This window comes from Vidua chalybeata, chromosome 2, assembly GCF_026979565.1.
Source record: "Vidua chalybeata isolate OUT-0048 chromosome 2, bVidCha1 merged haplotype, whole genome shotgun sequence".
In the NCBI taxonomy this organism is placed as follows: Eukaryota; Metazoa; Chordata; class Aves; order Passeriformes; family Viduidae; genus Vidua; species Vidua chalybeata.
In genome coordinates this window covers 115,786,187-115,803,737 of record NC_071531.1, presented here as the reverse complement: position 1 = coordinate 115,803,737, position 17,551 = coordinate 115,786,187, and the positions used below count along the sequence as shown (strand labels likewise).

Below are 17,551 nucleotides of genomic sequence, written 5' to 3'. Positions count from 1 at the left end.
GTCAATGGGATGCAAGGCTGGAGAGCACAGCTGAGAGATGGAACCGGGAACGACACGGGAAAAAATGGGAAACGGAATTCATTTCTGCCTGCTACTCTTGATCACTCCCTGCAAGAAGATGACCCATTTTCCAGAGGAGGAAAGGCAGAAGACACCTTTCCAGGAAACTGCTAGTGCAGCTGAAGATGACAAAAACTGGCACAGGAATTATGATCTGCAGAAGAAACTTTGCACAGAGGTTGTGCTGAGGAGAGAATTACCTCACTCAAGCCTTTTCAAGTTTTCAATGCAGACACATAAAGATGAAATGTGCTGGTGACTTGTGCTGAGGACACAGAGCTGGGAAAAGTCAGAGCACAGCTTTTGTCTCATACTGATCCCAGAGGGCCATGAGCTCCAGTGGGACAGAAATGCCAAGGAAAGCAAATGTAAATCAAAGGATGCACCAAGCAGGACTTGCCCAGCAGAAACAGCAGTGACTGATGCTGCAGAAGACACTGACCTCATCTGGAGCACCACGTGCAATCCTCATCGTGGCCAAGGTTAGCACAGACCCGACACCTTCAGCAAAGGCAAGGCCAAAGTGAAGCTTCACTCTGAGAGGAGCTCAGAACAACAAAGCTGCTGTCAAATGGAACACAAGCAGAGAGGCAGCTGGGCAGCCCCAGTGCATCCAGCTGGGGGTTCAGGGGCTGAACACTGCCCTGGACCCCTGACCAGCCTCGGTGAGACCCACGGATCACAGCTGCACAGAGGGACAGAGCTCGTCCTTCCCAAACTCCAGCTGTTCCTGAGCAATAGGAAAAAAAAACAACAACAAAACCTCCACAGCTTGGCAGCACCACAGTTGGTCCAGGTCCTCCTCTGGCTTTGCAATCTGTGGTCAATAAGAGCAGAATGTTGTTGCTGGCACACGGGAGCTGCCTGTGAGGGGTGCCAGGTGACCAGCTGCAGGGCTTGTACCTGTGAGCTCCTGACATCCTGCACAGCACGCTGCCAAAACCAGCTTCAGCTTAGTCCTCCCCTGAAAATGACTCAAAAAGCAGTGCCAGAGAAGGAGCAAGGAGAGCTGTTCCAAACCCTAGTGGGAATATTTCAGCACCAGGCTCTCGCTGCCTTTTCCTGCAGTCACTGCCGGCTACAGTCACAGAAACAAAACATTGGGCTGAAGTACGAAGAAGTGGGAATTTTTTTTAGACATTCTAAAATATGTGTCAGGAACGCAAACCCCTCATAAAACAACAGCTATGCCTCCTCCAAATGCCAGGTTGGGGAGGTATCAGCCACACCACCAAACAAAAGCACAGTAAATCCACCCAGCACTTTAATGACTGGACGTGGCACTCGGTGCTCTGGGCTGGTGACATCAGGCACAGGTTGGACCCCACGACCTTAGAGGTCTTTTCCAACCTGTGGCTGATATTTCCAGCAGCAGCAGCAAGTGCCATTCCATCATTTCAGTGCTTCATGTTGGCCCAGAATAGGGCTGGAAGAAAAGAACCCATTTCCTTTTCACACGTAAAGAGCAGTAGATGGTTTTAGTGGCTGTGAAAGCCACTGGTGTTTCCTGTGGCACCATTCCCAGGCCAAATGAAAGCAAACCTTGCAGGAGACACACACTCAGTCTATCTGCACACACTGACCAGAGTCACCTTGCCTGTGCTGCAAGGGAATTACTCGGCCCACCTGAGCTCACAGCAGCTCCTGAACTCACCTGAATGGCTTCAGTCCCCCAAGAGAGCCACCTCCAAGCTGCAGGGACATCCAGCCTTTCCCAGTAACTTCCCAGTGCTGGTTTTGTCTGCATGCACACAGCCCCCTCTGTGTTACTGCTTAAAGCAACTTTTACTCAAAAGGGTGTTAAAAATAACATCAGGGACCAGGAATTTCCTCTTCAAAGATGCTTTTCCACCCTCCTGAGCCAAAGCCACCAGGAGAGGTGACTCTCCCGTGCCTCCCACTCCACCAGCAGCCACAGCCACGTCTCCACCCTGATCCTACAGACCCAGGCCAGGAGCAGTAACTATTTCTGCAGTGAGTGGATGCACCTCAGACACAAAGTGACTGCTGCCATTTTCAGTGGAAGCCCTTTAAAGAGGGGACAAAAGAGAGAAGCAAAGGACACATTTACAGCAGAGCTAAACAAAGACTCCATGGTTCTACACTAGCCCTTGTATCTCTTTTTGGGAGGCAATAATCTTTGTGCCAGTTCAGGGGGGTTTTACCTTGAACTTTTCTGCTCTCTACTACAGAGTCTGCCCTACAGGTGCTCTGGAGACCTCTGGGTGTTCTGCCATCAAAGACAGTATCAGTCTGAAAAGATCTCCTTATCACACATCATTGATGGGCTGTACATTCTTTCAAGTCACCCATGAGCAATATCAAAATATTTCAAATGCAATTCCCTTCTTTATTTGTTTTCTCAGGTTTTTTCCACCACTTTTTAGAGCTGACGTACCTACATGAAAAGAGGGGGGAGAGGTAAAAAACCCTGTACTTTGCACTTTATTATTTACAGTTTTCAATCAACTCCTACAAAACCCTTCTCAAGATGTTATTCCCTGCACATTAAAGGAGGAAGGACAGCTCTGTGCAGTGCAGGAATCAAAGCACAGCCTCCACACTGGGGCCAGACCTATATTACAAATATCTGCCAGCACAGCTGTATTCACTGCTGTGCTGGGACGTGACCTCTGACTGCGCCTGCAGAGGTTACAGCAGCAAAATCATGATGTGACTTACACTAACACATCTTTCTTTAAGTCCCAAAGCACACCAAGCTCAAGAAAACCGGGCTGAGCTTTCTTTAAACAAACCAAGCTCAAGAAAAGCTCCCCCCAGCAGCAGCACAGCTTCGCTGGCGTGACCCAGCAACACAAACCCTCCCAGAATGAGTTTTTCCCATGGCTCCCCGTCTGCAGGGCTGCAGCAGGGATGGGCAGAGGGGAAGGAGAATGTCTCCCTGCCTGCAGAGTGCTGACTGCAGCCTTGTCTTGCCCGGGGAGCTGCCGGGCCCCTGCACATGGGGCAGCTGGGAACAAGCCGCCGCAGGAGCGGCGCGGCGAGCTTCCACCCGTGCACAGTGGCTCCCGGACACCCTGCCCGCCAGCCACGCTGCCATCGGGGCACAACTCACTCCCTGGGCTCTGCAGGGCCATCTCCCGAAGCAGCCACGAGGTTTGGAGAGCGGCACACGCAGGCAAAAGGCTCAGCCCAGCCTCCGACGTCGCACGGGGAGATCTCGCCTTGCCTCGTGCGCAAAGCGGGCACAGCGAAAGGAAAAGGCCAAAGGGAGCAAAGAACAGAGCGGGGCAATCTCAGAGAAACAAGATGTTACTTCTCTGGCTTTTCCACAAACCATTTCCTCAGGGGTCATTTTGAGGAGCTTTCCTTTGACTCACAGCCCCCACAGCAGCTGGGCCAGCTCCACTCACCCCTCTCAGGCTGCAGGGAAGAAGGATCCTTCTCCTCTTCCTCCTCCTTCCCTTCTCCCTGCTGTGCCCCAGCAGAGCCCCTGACGAAGAGGAGGAGGAGGAAGAGGAAGAGGAGAAAGCCCAGGCAGTTCTCTGCCATCTCCCAGCACCACCCCAGGTCACAATTCCCACCTCATCTTCCCATTAAAACAAAAAAGTGCCCTTCAAAAGAAACTCACAACAGGTTCTGAAAACATCCTTGTTAACAACTTGGGTATAATTTTTTGAAATACCTGAAATTCTCCCAGCAGAGCACCCAAAAAGCAGCAAGATACTCTCCTCCCTCTGCAAAAAGTGTTCATTGCCCTGAACTGCAGGGAGCCAAAGGAAGGCAGCACAGGCTGGAGAAATCCATCCCTCCTGGTGCTATCTGTAAGGCTGCAATTAGCTACCAGTATTTCTGTAACCCTATATAGTGCTGCAAACAGAAAATCCATTAACTGGGACATTTTTGTGGGATTTCTGTCGGTTTGATTGTTCCAGAGGCTTATATTTATAAAAGATACAAAAACCTGACTGGCTTCCTTTGTTCAGTGTTTCACAAAGATGCACCAACTTTCAGGGTTCAATTCCACTATAATTATTAGATTAGTAATTATGTAAACAGGCAGTAAACCCCCATTTAAGACAATAAAAACATTTGCAGAGCAACTTAATGTTCAGAAGCAGAGCGAAGCTCCTCCAAGCACCACCCGAAATCCCACGGCACCAATTAATATCGGGATATTGTTTGGCCTGACCATTTACCAGCACAACAGGTCATGAGGGAGCAGTAATTTAAACCAGCCGTGGAATGGCTCTGAAATGAGACAAATAAACTACCACAGTGATGGCTGGAAATGTGGTTTGAGGCCCATTTCCACCACCCCCATTCCCTGTGAGCTCTGCTTTACCTGAGGAGTCGGGATGACCTCACAGGACAGGGGAAAAGGGGGACACTCAGCACAGAGCTCATTCCCTGGATGGGCTGGTGGGATGGGAAAGGGGACAACAGCAAGCACCAGGGGGAGGAGGGCACAGGGTGGGTGTCACAGGGAAGAGAAGAGCCCCCCGAGTGTCGGAGTCTCCCCAGATTGGGGTGACCCCGGGTGGTGGTAAAGTCTCTCCTCCAACCCGTGCCTTCAAAGAAAGACCCAGCAGTCTTCAGTCGTCTGGTCTCAAGGCAGTTTATTGGATGTTATCTCAAGGCACACACACTCCCTGGCATTCTCTCTGACTCCTTCTCCCTCTGCGTCTCTCTCCATCTCCCTTCGTCTTCGTCTCTCCCGCCCAAGGGGCTGGTGCCATCTTTTATATCACACATCACCTATTAAATGTTTATAGTTTTTCCCCAATGCCTATTACCTATATTGAACAGTGACTTTCTACTCTAAACCAATCTGTGAGTGCCAACATCACCAAGAACATGGGGAATAGGAAGGAGAAAGAAGGAGGACAGGGCACGCCCAAATCCCTCCATCTTAGAACTTCTGACCCCCATGTACAAAACTCAGACCCCTCTGTACAAGGCCTAAAACCCCCCTGTACAGCACTCAAAAATCCTACCTTTTACTTTGTGATTAATTCTATTATAATATCTAAACTTTTGTGATTTCTTGTTCTCCCTGCAAAGTTGGTAAATTGTTCCATGGTTCAAATTCAAAACCACAGGGGTTTCTGGCTGCCTGCCAGGGTCTCAGAGGCTTCTGCCCTGGACCCGGAACATCCAAGAGTGTCTGAGGGACACCTCGGGTTCCGACACCCGAGCACCTCAGCCCTCTCCATGTCCCACCAGCCCCCACGGGACAGGGCTGCGAGCACGAGGAGCCAGGCACTGAGGTTTGGCACGTCCTCCCTACGCCCAGCTGTGGGAAAGGAGAGAAGCACTCCATTATCGCTCCTCACACGGGCTCTAACATGCCTCAACTTATTCTCTGCCTCTTAAAAAAAACCCAAACAAGCCATGAAAAGGAATGTAAAATCACCTGGCAGGGCACCTCTCTGCTCCAGCTTGCAGGCTCTGCCCCACCACGTTCTTTTCCCAGCCCAATGTGACTTGTGAAATGCTTTACACAATGGGCACCTCCAACTTTACAAGGGAAACAACTTCCCAGCCCCACTGACAGAACAGGCTGTGAGGGCTCCTGACATGGAGGAAACACGCCCTGACGGGATCTGGACGCGGAGGTGAAATTGGGAAGAACAAGCGTTTGTTTCCGCAGGAGATGCGGCAAACTCTGGCCGACGAGCGCATCCCAGGCTCTGGAGGAAGCCTTTCAGCACCACAAACCCCACCTGGGTGGCTGTGCCCAGCACTGCAGCACGGGCTGCCAGGGGGGAAACCCTCCCAGGAATAGCTCAGCTGTGGGCAGGCAGGAGCTGCGCCAGCGCTGCCGGCTCAAACAACCGCGCCTCGCAAAAACTGCAGCTGAAACTGAGGCACAAAACAGCGACAAAAGCCCAGCCCAGGAGGCAGCCAAGATCTGCAGCGTGGGAATCACACAACCATGGAAGGGTTTGGGTTGGAAGGGCCCTTAAAGCTCACCCAGTGCCACCCCCTAACAGGGGCAGTGACACATTCCACTATTCCCAGGTGGCTCCCAGCCCTGTCCAGCCTGGCCTTGGACAATTCCAGGGATCCAGGGGCAGCCTCAGGGAGGGCAAAGAGACTGCAGTTCCTCCTCCCAAGGAACAAAAAGGCTGGAGAACTCTGGGAAGGTTCAGTGTGAGGATGTGCCTCTGCTCCCAGGGCTCAGCAGGGTTAATCCCCTGCTCCTCTCACAGCCCCACAGGTAAATACACAATTTTGGGGCACAGGGCCACCGCTCTGAGTTCATGCTCCATAGTTCCATTTTAGCTTTCCTCCTTAAGGCCTGACTTCCAACTGCATTCTGAAAAGGAAACAAGTCCTGGACTTGTTTGAACAAGTGGGCAACACCTGCTCCAAGCTTTTGGCTTTACTGCATTGTCTGGGGTTTGAGGTTTGTTCTTTAAAGCCCAACCTAACTGGCTTAGGGAAAAAAAAATAAAAGCCTATAACCAGTTTCAGGAATAAGAGAGAAAAATACTTCATTCATTCACTCCTTTGTTTTCAGGAAACTCACCCTGACATTCTTTGCCAATACATGAGGAAAACTGCAGAAAATGCAAACACAGGCAGGATGGTGCTTCAAAGGGAGAAGGTACAGCCCTGCTTTGGCTCCAGTTTCTCCTGACCCAGCCTCTCTTGTGGGATATTTCTGTATCAGAGAGCTCGTTTTACTGGAACTCTCAACAAGCAGGGAAGAGCACGGCAGCATCCCGCCTGCCAAGTGCAATTTGTTTATGCAACATTTCCAGAATCCCATCTTCTTCTCTGCCCCAGAAACACGCTCTACACTCAGAAGGAAGATGCTGAAGTGTGATGATGTGAGAGCTGGGCAGAGCTGAGCGCTGCTGGAGTGGGAAGTGGCTCCAGGTAGAGTCCAGGGATGGTTCCATCCCAGCACTGACATGATGGAGCTCTGCACTGTCCCCAGGGATGGTTCCATCCCAGCTCTCCCATGATGGAGCTCTGCACTGTCCCCAGGGATGGTTCCATCCCAGCTCTCCCATGATGGAGCTCTGCACTGTCCCCAGGGATGGTTCCATCCCAGCAAATCCATGACTGGAGCTCTGCACTGTCCCCAGGGATGGTTCCATCCCAGCTCTCCCATGACTGGAGTTCTGCACTGTCCCCAGGGATGGTTCCATTCCAGGTCTCCCATGACTGGAGCTCTGCACTGTCCCCAGGGATGGTTCCATCCCAGTAAATCCACGACTGGAGCTCTGCACTGTCCCCAGGGATGGTTCCATCCCAGTAAATCCACGACTGGAGCTCTGCACTGTCCCCAGGGATGGTTCCATCCCAGTAAATCCACGACTGGAGCTCTGCACTGTCCCCAGGGATGGTTCCATCCCAGTAAATCCATGACTGGAGCTCTGCACTGTCCCCAGGGATGGTTCCATCCCAGTAAATCCACGACTGGAGCTCTGCACTGTCCCCAGGGCCGGGCTGAGCTCTTTGCTTCCAGCACCAGCCCACAGGCAGCTCCACTGAACTGGCCACAATTCTAACCAAAGGTCCTGCAGGATTCTGGCAGAGTTAGCCCTGGCTGCAGCTGGGAGCAGGGAGAGATGTGAAGCAAGGGTTGTTAGTTCTCCTGTTCCCAGTGACCATCCCCCAGCTTGTGCTTTTCCAGAGAACTTCCAGGTGGAGATCCATGGAGACAGGAGGACAGCTCCCAGCCCAGCCTGGCAGCCAGTGACTTCAGCCTAAATTGAGCTAGGAACTGGGAATCCCACAGGAACACTGCTTGGAGGTTTTCTCTGCTTAAACACCATCCACCCACGTGAAACAGAAAAAAATTCTTTATCTGTCGGGGGTGACTTTGCCCAATTAATTCATTAAGGAGTTTGGGGGGAATATTTTGGAGAATGCCACATGTTGTGAGCAGATAAATAACATGTCCCACTGTACATGTTTCCTAACTTAGCCTCTATTTAGGGCAAGTAATAAATAACAGCACTGAGCATGGTTCTTAACACCAACATAAAATTTAACAAACCAAACGCTGTCCAATTTTGCTGATTCCTTTGCTGTGCCAGTTGTAACAGGTTGATAAATTCCCACAGAAAGGATATAATTCATAAGGACCTTGCATGCCTCTGCTGGGACAATTTTTAGGGATGTACTCAGCAAAAGATGATGCACAACAGGTTATGTACACCACAATGGGTTGGAATTTGCACACAGAGAAGAATAAATCAAAATAAATCCCATTTACTATCATGACAGCCAGCTATAAATTTTAATTTAGCTGAAGGGAAACCAAATATTGACATCCTGGACTAGACTGACCACGAAGTTTGACTGATGTCACACAAAGCTAACCTGATGCTTAAACAACAACAATTAATAAGCTGTTAGCTCCACCAGCCTTAAAATGTGAAAATTCTACCAATATTTTTCCAATCCACTCAGGTGAAAAAATATATCAACGCAAGAATCATCCAGCTTTTTCAAAATTACAGCCTTTCATGAAAGAAACCAGGAGCAATGCTACCTGCCAAGCCAGTAAATAAAATTAGAACTAGAAGAGTAATAAATTCCATTCTTAATCAGGGAAAATGCCAGAAATAATTAAAAACTAATACCCCTTATGGAAGCCCAGCTGAAATATTTGCTGATTTAAAATTAAAATGGTCTTGCATTGGACTAACAAAGAGTTATATTTAGAATATTTTCAACCTTCTCTTACTAAAAGCAGCACAGCCGACGTGCATCCGCCTCCCTGATTCCAGAGGGAGCCACAGAACGCACCGGGCTGTGGGAAGCTGAGGCACAAACGGCCATTCACCCCAAAAATTTCTGCCAGAAACCCCGATAACCCAGCCCTGCACGTGACTCTAAAGCCTCCCGCTGCCAGGGATCAGGCTCAGGGATGGCACTTCCACGCCATGCTCCGAGCGCTATTCCGGCGTCACGACGGGAACGAAAGGACGGCTCTCAAGTGCCGTTATTGAGATAACCGCACTGCAGGGAAGTGCCAGGGAAGTGCCAGGCCGGGAAGGGAGCAGCAAGCCCCCATGGCCCTGCATCCCCTCCCCAGTGGAGCAGCCCAGGGCCATTTCAGAGCCCGCTCCGTGCTGCTGAATAAAGCCGGGCTTGCACAAAGCCGGGCCTGGGGAAGCCCGTTCTGCGGCATTATCCCGATGGAACAACCTCCTACCCCCTGTGCTTTCCTGCACACCGCTCATTTTCACCTATTCAACGTCCCCGAGAACACACAAGGGCATTAAATGCTGAGGGCCCTTTTCTCCCCCCACGTTTTTAAATTCCAGAGGATTCCGTTCCGTTGCTGCGTGCAGCAGCGGCTGCCTGACAGCTTCACAGGGTTGCTCAGGGGTGAAGCTTAACCACAAGCTGGGTCTGAGAGAGAGGGTGCTGGACTGGGGCTCTGCTCCTCAACCCAATTCCAGGGATTCACAGGCACGAACCTGAAACCTCCCTGCGTCTCAAAGCCCCTTTCACAGCCTGAGAAGCTCCTTTCCTGTATGACTGAAAGAAAGCCAGAATAAATCACAGAATGGTTTGAGACCTTCAAGATCATCCCTCCAGCCAGGTGAGGTGCCTGCACAGGGGACGTGGCGGTGACAAATATCTCCTTAGAGAGCAGGGGCTGTGTCCAGCACGGTGCCGCTTCATCAGAGTGCCACAAAGCTCAAACTCACTTTGCTCCGCAGAAAAGGCCTCTAAAATCAAGTGAAAGGAGTCACATGCACCTCCAGGATTTGGCTGCTACACAGACTTGTGGGACCCACTCAATTACTTTGGGATAATGTTGCCATAAATTATAGGTCAGGCATAGTGGAATATGAATCCCTGGCCTCTGGCATTCCTCTACTAGGTTTAAAAAGAGAGGCTGGACGAAGCTAATCCTCTTATTGCTCTGTCACTTTTACTAGCAGAGACACTAAATGTGAAATTCGGTCCAGCTTGAGCAATAAAATAAGATTTCCATTTCCAGGTTCCCGAGAGCTGCGGCTGGGAGCCTCACTGAGCTCCAGCAGTTTGAGAACTCGGGGCTGTTGAAAGCCCTTCGAGCGGGGAGCTGAGAAAGAGCTTGGAGAGGCCTCCACACGAGTGGATTGAATCTCTGAGAGCTCGGGAGGATTCTGCTCCGAAGCCCACGGCAGCACGTGGCGGTGCCGCCTGCTGCCAGCGCGCCTGTGAGAAGCAGGAGCTGCCAGGGAGGCGTCAAGTCTGTCCCTTCTGTCCCTACGTGGGGACGTGACTCACATCTCACTGCAGGCTGAGCCAGGCAAGACATTTCATTGCCATTTAGACCATGAATCAGGAGCTCTGCGAGCAATACAGCGCCTGCGAGGTTTTATCTCACTGTATTCCAAACCAGATCTTATTTTTAAGAAGAATTTGATGAAAGGGTAATTTTATAGACCTGCTGAAAATGTGCTGGCCCTTGATTCCTTCTCAGCAGTGTTACATGCTGCCATGACCTCGAACCACAGATCCACAGAATATCCTGAATTGGAAGGGACCCACAGGAATCAAGTCCAACCCCTGATGCTGCACAGGACACCCCAACGATTCCATCACATTCCTGAGAAACACCTGGCCTCTCCTGGATGTGTTTTACTTTTTCCATGAATCATCGAGGCCCAAAGCAGGTGACAGAAAAGTCAGTGGAAGCAACAGGTAGGCAGAGGTTTTGAAAAACTGCTGCTGCTCCCTTAAGTGACTCATTTTGGGGTTCAACGAGCAAAAAAGTGCATTAAAATTTCAAAGGATTCCTGTACAAAAATAGCTCCGCACAGCTGGAGTGGCTTCAAGTGAGATGCACACTCTGATGAGCAGGTTCAAGATTGCTCTGAAAGAGCTAAATATCTGCAATCTTGTGCGAGTGCCAGGTGAGCTCTGCTCCTCCTGAAGCCGCTGAGGGAGCATGGGCTGGGCAGCCACGTCAAACACAGGATGATCAAACCAAACCTTGGGATAAGCACAGCCTGAGCAGGTTCTGGGGACCAGCAGGACCAGCCCCTCGACCTGGGAAACCCTGGAGCTCGGACCAGGACCCCATCTCAGTGCAAGGGAGAATGGCAGGTCTATGTCCCAGAAATGAGGCTGCCTGGACCCCAAATCAACTCCAAAGGCACCCTTCAGGCTTCTTGTTCCCCTTGTGGGCAACAGCTCTCGGCAAAACGCGCAGAAACGTGCAGGCTTCAGGGAAGGCTCAGGCTGGAGGAATTTCTTCATGGAAAGGGTGATCAAGCATTGGCAGGGGGTGCCCAGGGAGGTCTGGAATTCCCATCCCTGAAGGTGCCCAAGGACGGCCTGGAGGTGGCACAGCCCAGTGCTCTGGGCTGGTGACAAGGTGGGCACTGGGCACAGCTTCAACCTGATGATCTCTGAGTTCTTTCCCAGCCTCAGTGATCCTGGGATTCCGTGATTTGAGCCTCAGGAAAGCTCCCCTGGGATACCATGGCAACTCCTGCCCAAAATGCTGGAGCCCCACACGAGCAGGGAGCCAGCTTTGCACCCACAGGAAAAGCCTGGAATGCCAGACTGCTCGTGCTGTCCCTACAGCCCTGCACAGCTTGGTCTGCAGGGGTTATTTTCCTCTTAATGTTGATTTGCAATTTTGCCTGCCTAACCACGTGCTGCCCAGGAGCTGTGGGTCTTACCGGGTTCCTTCAAAGACTTCAGCCCTTTTTGCCCTGCACATTTGTCCTCAGCACCAAACAAACGTTTGCTGCAGCACTTTTCATCGAGGCTCTGAGTTGCTGAATTATGCAAAAAGAGCACGTTCCACAGACACACTTCCCATAGTTTTTGCAGGATGTATCTGTGCTTTCCACACAGGAGGGCTGTGTTGTCTGCAGGAGTCTTCCTTGTGGGACACCATCCACCCCAACCACTCTGGGAGCTGTTCAGGGGCCCTGCTGGATTCATCCTGCAGTTGTACCCCAGAGCTCTGGTGTGGGCTGAAACCAGAGCTCCACAGTCACATGAGGATATGTGATCCTGGGTCCAGGGGCTCACACAAAGCTGGAGCTGTTTTTCCTGTCATCACAGACTTGGGACTGGCAATTATTTCATTTCCATCTATCTGGTGCTGACAGGGGAATCACCATCCTGCCTCAGGCTGCAGAACAGCCCCAGCTCCCCATGGCACCTAATATTCCAGAACCATGGAATATCCTGGGCTGGAAGGGACTCGCAGGGATCACCCAGTCCAACTCCTGGCCCTGCACAGACACCCCAACAATCCCACCCCGTCCCTGAGAGCCTTGTCCAAAGGCTCCTGGAGCTCTGGCAGCCTCGGGGCCGTGCCCTGGGGCAGTGCCAGCACCCTCTGGGGAAGAGCCTTTCCCTGACACCCAACCTGGCACAGCTGTTCCCTGGGTCCTGCCACTGGCCACCAGAGCAGAGATCAGTGCTAGCCACCAGTGGAGCCAGGTTTTTGGCAGGCACTAAGTGGGTCAGCCTCCTGCTCTCCAGCAGCACTAACCAATGCATACCCGATGAGATCCCAGCCCCTGCAGCAGATTCAGAGAGACCAGGCCCTCTGTCTGACCTCCATCCTGCCCAAATCTTTACCCTGCTCAGTGCCAGCCTCTCTGTGCTCCCTACCCAAACCTCTGCCTGGAAAAAGAGTTCCCAAGGGGGACAGCTGTAAGGTACTGGGAAACATGAGGTTTCTCCTTTAGCTGTGAAGCCCCATGAGGCTGCCAGCACACCTTCCCTGCAATGCCTCTATTTCCAAATAATCCAGCCCCCTTTCCCAAAGATGCAGCTCCACAGCCCGAGCCCTGCAGGTGGATCTGCTCTCAAAGCCACAGTCCCAAAAGAGCCTTGGTTTCTCTCTTTCCACTTGCCCAGAAGCACAAACCAAGGGCACTGCGATTTTCTCATGGCCCCAGACAGCCACTGCCTATTCCCTGCATTGCTTCACCATGTCTGGAAATACAGACTCAGCTCTTGGAGCACCTACACAGGTGTGCAACTTTGCTCTCATCTTGCCTCAGCCCCTGCTGCACCAAGGCTGGAGGGCACATTTCAGGAGAGAGGCACTGCCTGAGCCAGGTGGGAATGGACAGCCATGACCAGGGGCTCCCAGGGATATTCCCAACAGGTTCTCACTCTTCATGGAGCTCTGGACATTTGTAGGAATTCCCCAACTTCAGGTGGCTTAAAACAAGTGACTGCATCTTACTCCTCCTCAAAAATCCCTTCTTTCTTTTAATTTCCCTTTTAAAAAACTCTCCATAAACTCCAAACTTAAAGGTACACTCAGGTAACCATGTCAAGCATAAAGACCTGTTTGAAGCAGTAAACAGGAGCTGAAATGTCACGGATTCATTCAGGTGCCTCCAGGAATGACAGCTCGAAGGAACACATCACACAGTATGACTTTCCAAATTTTTAAAAACCAGGCTGGAAAATTACAGTGATTTATCACTCCACAACAAAGTACACACAAAAGCACTTCCCAGAAAAAGATTACCAAGCAATCATCCAGATGTTACTAAAGCATTAAGATTAATTTGGAAAAAAAAAAATCAGCAAGGAACTGACTCCCACAGGCTTTTTACTGTCATAAATGTTATCCTGCAACTTCCAAGGGAACAGAGTTCTGGACTGTGCCTCAAGTCTCACTGGCTGTGTGTGTTTCTGGTGCCTCTGCTGCCCACCTCACACCCTCTAACTCACCATGGGGAACCAGGAGAGTCAACAAAAGCACAACTTTCCTCCCACTTCAGAGGAAAAAAAAACCACAAGATTTTCATTGTTGCAAAGGAAGAAAGAAAAGGCTCCTTTGTTACTGCTAAGAAATGCACACCAGTCATTTTTCACCAGAACAACCTGTGGCATGTGTTACACATCACCAGCAGCGAGAGGCACGGGATGCCTGATCGGGGCTCTCAGCCTCTGCTTTAATTCCTGCACAGACATCACCCAGCCATCACACACACCCCCAGAAACCTGGAGCACTCCAGTTCCTGCCCAGGGGCCTCTCTCCCGGGATCCCCTCACCAGCAGAGCGGGGAAACCACTGGCAAAGGGAAGCAGCAGGCGGTGCCCAGCTGGGGAAAGCTGGCAGGATCAGGCACAGCCTCTGGGCTGGCTCTCCCAGGCTGTGCCAGTGTTCCTGAGCTTCTGGAGTCCCCATCCCTGGAGGTGGCCAGGTGTTCCCTGGATGTGGCACGCAGTGCTCTGGGCTGGTCACAAGGTGGGCGTCGGGACCAGCTTGGGACTGGTTGAGCCCAAAGATCTTTTCCAGCCTAAAAGATTCTGTGAGGTGGCTGCACCCAGCAGCTTCCCAGCTCCCTTCCCAGCTCCCTTCCCAGCTCCCTTGCCGGGTGGCCTTGCGCAATGGGGAGTCTTTGTCTCTATTTCGGTGTCTGAGGGCCTGGGGCACGCTCTGAATACACCCTCCCCACCCAGGCTAATGCAAATGAACAGCAAAGCAGTTCCCAGCTGGGAAGCAGACAGCAGAAGGTGCTTTGTTCTCCCTGTTAGAGGCACTGGACTGAGCACAGAGGGCTGTGTGCTCACCTGGGAAAGCCAGGACACCGGGGTTTCTGAGTGTTACAGCAATAAATGAAGCCAAGCTGCTGAGAGGGTATTTCAGCACTGCCACTGGGCAGTGTAAGGGGTGGAGGGAGATCCTGGCATCCCCCAGAACCACGGGAAGAAGGTATTCGTGCAAAACCTACATACTTCCCTTCTTCTGTCCAACTTCTGCTATTGCAGAGACCCCAAAACCACTTTCTGGCTTTGGACAAAATGCTACAGGAAAGGTCTGGCAACTTCCCCAGCTCCTGCAGCTGCAGCTCTGCCTTGCTGGTGCCCTACATTGCCCAACTTCAAGGAGCCACATCTTTGGAGGGGTCACCCTTGGTGCCCAACAGCTCCAGCACGAGCTGAAAGAGGCATTTCCCTACACACACAGAGGAAAAACAGCTCTTTCATAAAGACACTGCTATTCCAGAGCCAGTTCTGCACTTATTATCCAGTATCACATCCCCTCAACAAGTGGCTCCTTCCTCTGCACTTCACAGGAGAAACTGAGCCCATCAGCTTCCAAATCGTTTGGAAGGGAAAACAGAAACAGAAATGCAGAACAGCTTTCAGAAGAAAATAACTGTTTTTCTGAACTGCCTCTTCAGAAATAAACACAACTGCTCCCAAGCCTGTGGCACCCCTCTTGCCCTTGCACCCACAAAAGTCACCCCATTGTCACTTCCACATTCCTGATTTTTGGGCAACGTCCCTGCCTGCAGACACTCACACCCTTCCAGCAGGATGTACGTGTGCAGGGTGATTTGTGGTCAGCCCCAGAGCTGCTGCTCCCTCCCTGTAACTCAGGGGCACCTCTGGCAATGCGAGGTGATGCAATTTACCCCGTACCAGTCTTGCTGAAGTGGCACCACGGCACATTTTCCATGCTCCTCCTAACAACAGGCACACAGCTCCTGCAGCCCAGCCATGCCTGGCCACTGGTTAAACTCTGTTAACATCACCAGGAGCCTGAGCTCCTAACTACCCCTAGAACCAAGGAATCACACAGTTATGATTGGAAAAGACCTCTGAGACCGTCGAGTCCCACCATGGGACATCTGTCCAGACACTACTAGGAAGTGCCAGAGTTGAACCACTGCTGGTTTCCCAGTCTCCAGCCTGCCAGCCCAGAGCTCACTGCTGAGAAGACCAAGGGCAGAAAGCAGAGTGGGAACTGCTGTGGGTGCTGGAAGCAGCGAGACCACGGAGATTCCTGAGGCAAACCAGGAGCAGAGCTCTCCATGGGCTCAGCCTGATGGGCACCCCCTTCCCCTGCCCAGACCATTCCTCTGCTTGGCTTTGTGAGGGCTTTTCAAGCTGCCTGAGAACATCACATCCCAACTCTCACGGAAAGCCTAACTGGAAGCCTCAAGAAGCAATTACACTAAAAGCACTCTGCAGTGAACCTGTGTGGCAGCCACAGCGCCGGCTCACGGGGCCGTGCCTCTGGGACACGGGCACGCAGGAAGGCTCCACACGTGGAACAACACCACAGCTGCCTTCCCCTGGAAGGAAGGAGGGGCTGGCAGCTCTCACAAACACTCCCCCTTCCTCAGGTCCTGTGCCTGCATCCCACCGGGAACACAAACACGCTGCCGGGAGCGAGTCTGCTGAACCGGGCAAAAGGATGTTCGTGTCTATTTCCAGCTCACTTAGAATTTGAGATGTCACAACCAATAAAAACTACATTCTGGTTCTAGAAACCCCTAACTCTTTTGTGACCTGTGCCTTGTGAGGCGCAATAAAAACATAAACGTCGACGCGGTAACTTCCCCCTTCGCCCCCTGCCTCTGCGCTGCTTGTGGCACAGCTGGGCTAATCCCATTTCCACTGCTCTGCATTCTGACCTCCTTAAACAACCCCGTGCGAGGATGTTAAAACACTCTAATCTATAAATAATGTATTCTCCTCATCCAGCAATGGATTACTGGGCCATAAAACTCCCTGGAACGCTCCGCACAGTCGCCAGTTTAACGAAATAATACCCAGGAAGACGCATCAGTAGAGTCTCGTCCTCCTTCTTGATGAACTCTTGCAAAGATTCCGTGCCACTGTTACTTTTGCACTGGATTTTCCTTTACAATTAATTATTTAGAAGCTGGTCTTTTATTCTAGCGGCCTTTTTTTGCCCCACACCAAAGACCCTTTAATTTTTTGAGCTAATAACCCTCACAGCTGAGAGAAGACCAGCACTGGGGAACTCATCAGGGCCAAAGGGAAGCAGTGAGGTCTCGCTGCCTGATGCACGCAGTGAGGTCAGTTTAGACCCAAGCCAAGCTGCTGGGAGCTCCCATTGCTGCCCCAGCTTTGGGCAGGAGGACTCCCAGGCATTCCCTGGAGCAGTGCAGGTCACTGATCCTGCAGGGAAGTAGCTGTGTTTTCCTGGGGGCTCGTTTCCAAACAGCCATTACCTACAAGTCAAGCCACAGCGTGTAACTTCATTAGAGACAAACGAATCTGCTCCAAACACGGATGCCTAACAGACTCACTGCCACTGCAAAATCAATGCCTCTTCTCAGCACCAATTCCAGCAGGAGTCCTACTGCTGATTTCCCAGAGCCAAAGCATTAAGCTTTGGCTTAATTTAAGCTCTAGCAAGTGCTTAAATGATGCAAATTTGCGGTTTGGCAGATTTTTTTCTGTCAGGCATTTTGGAAAAATAAAGCATTTCTGCCTCAAAACAAGTTAGAAACCAGACAGGCACCCTTTAAAGAGCAAGTTCCCCAGGAAGCAGAACCAGGCCTGCCACATTTGGGCACCTGATCCCTGAGCTCCGTGTGCCGTGCTGAGCACAGCAAATTTCCACACCTTTTCCACAATGCACGGATCACTTTAAACTCTGAAAGGATGGGGGAAAACAGGCAAGCCAGTGACACCCACCAAACCTGCTCGCTTCGTTCCACGGCACTGATCACGTGTGGAAATGTAAATCCCTCCTGCAATATTAAAACACCATCCAAGGAGCCAACAGCCAGCTCAGCAATGGGGCTCTGGT

General features: G+C 51.5%; 1 protein-coding gene across 12 annotated transcripts in view; it reads right to left on the bottom strand.

Annotated features, from left to right (window-relative positions):
* Window positions 1–17,551, bottom strand: part of TIAM1 (TIAM Rac1 associated GEF 1) — a 156,513-nt gene that overhangs the window by 83,505 nt on the left and 55,457 nt on the right. The gene's annotated exons all lie outside the window — the stretch shown is intronic.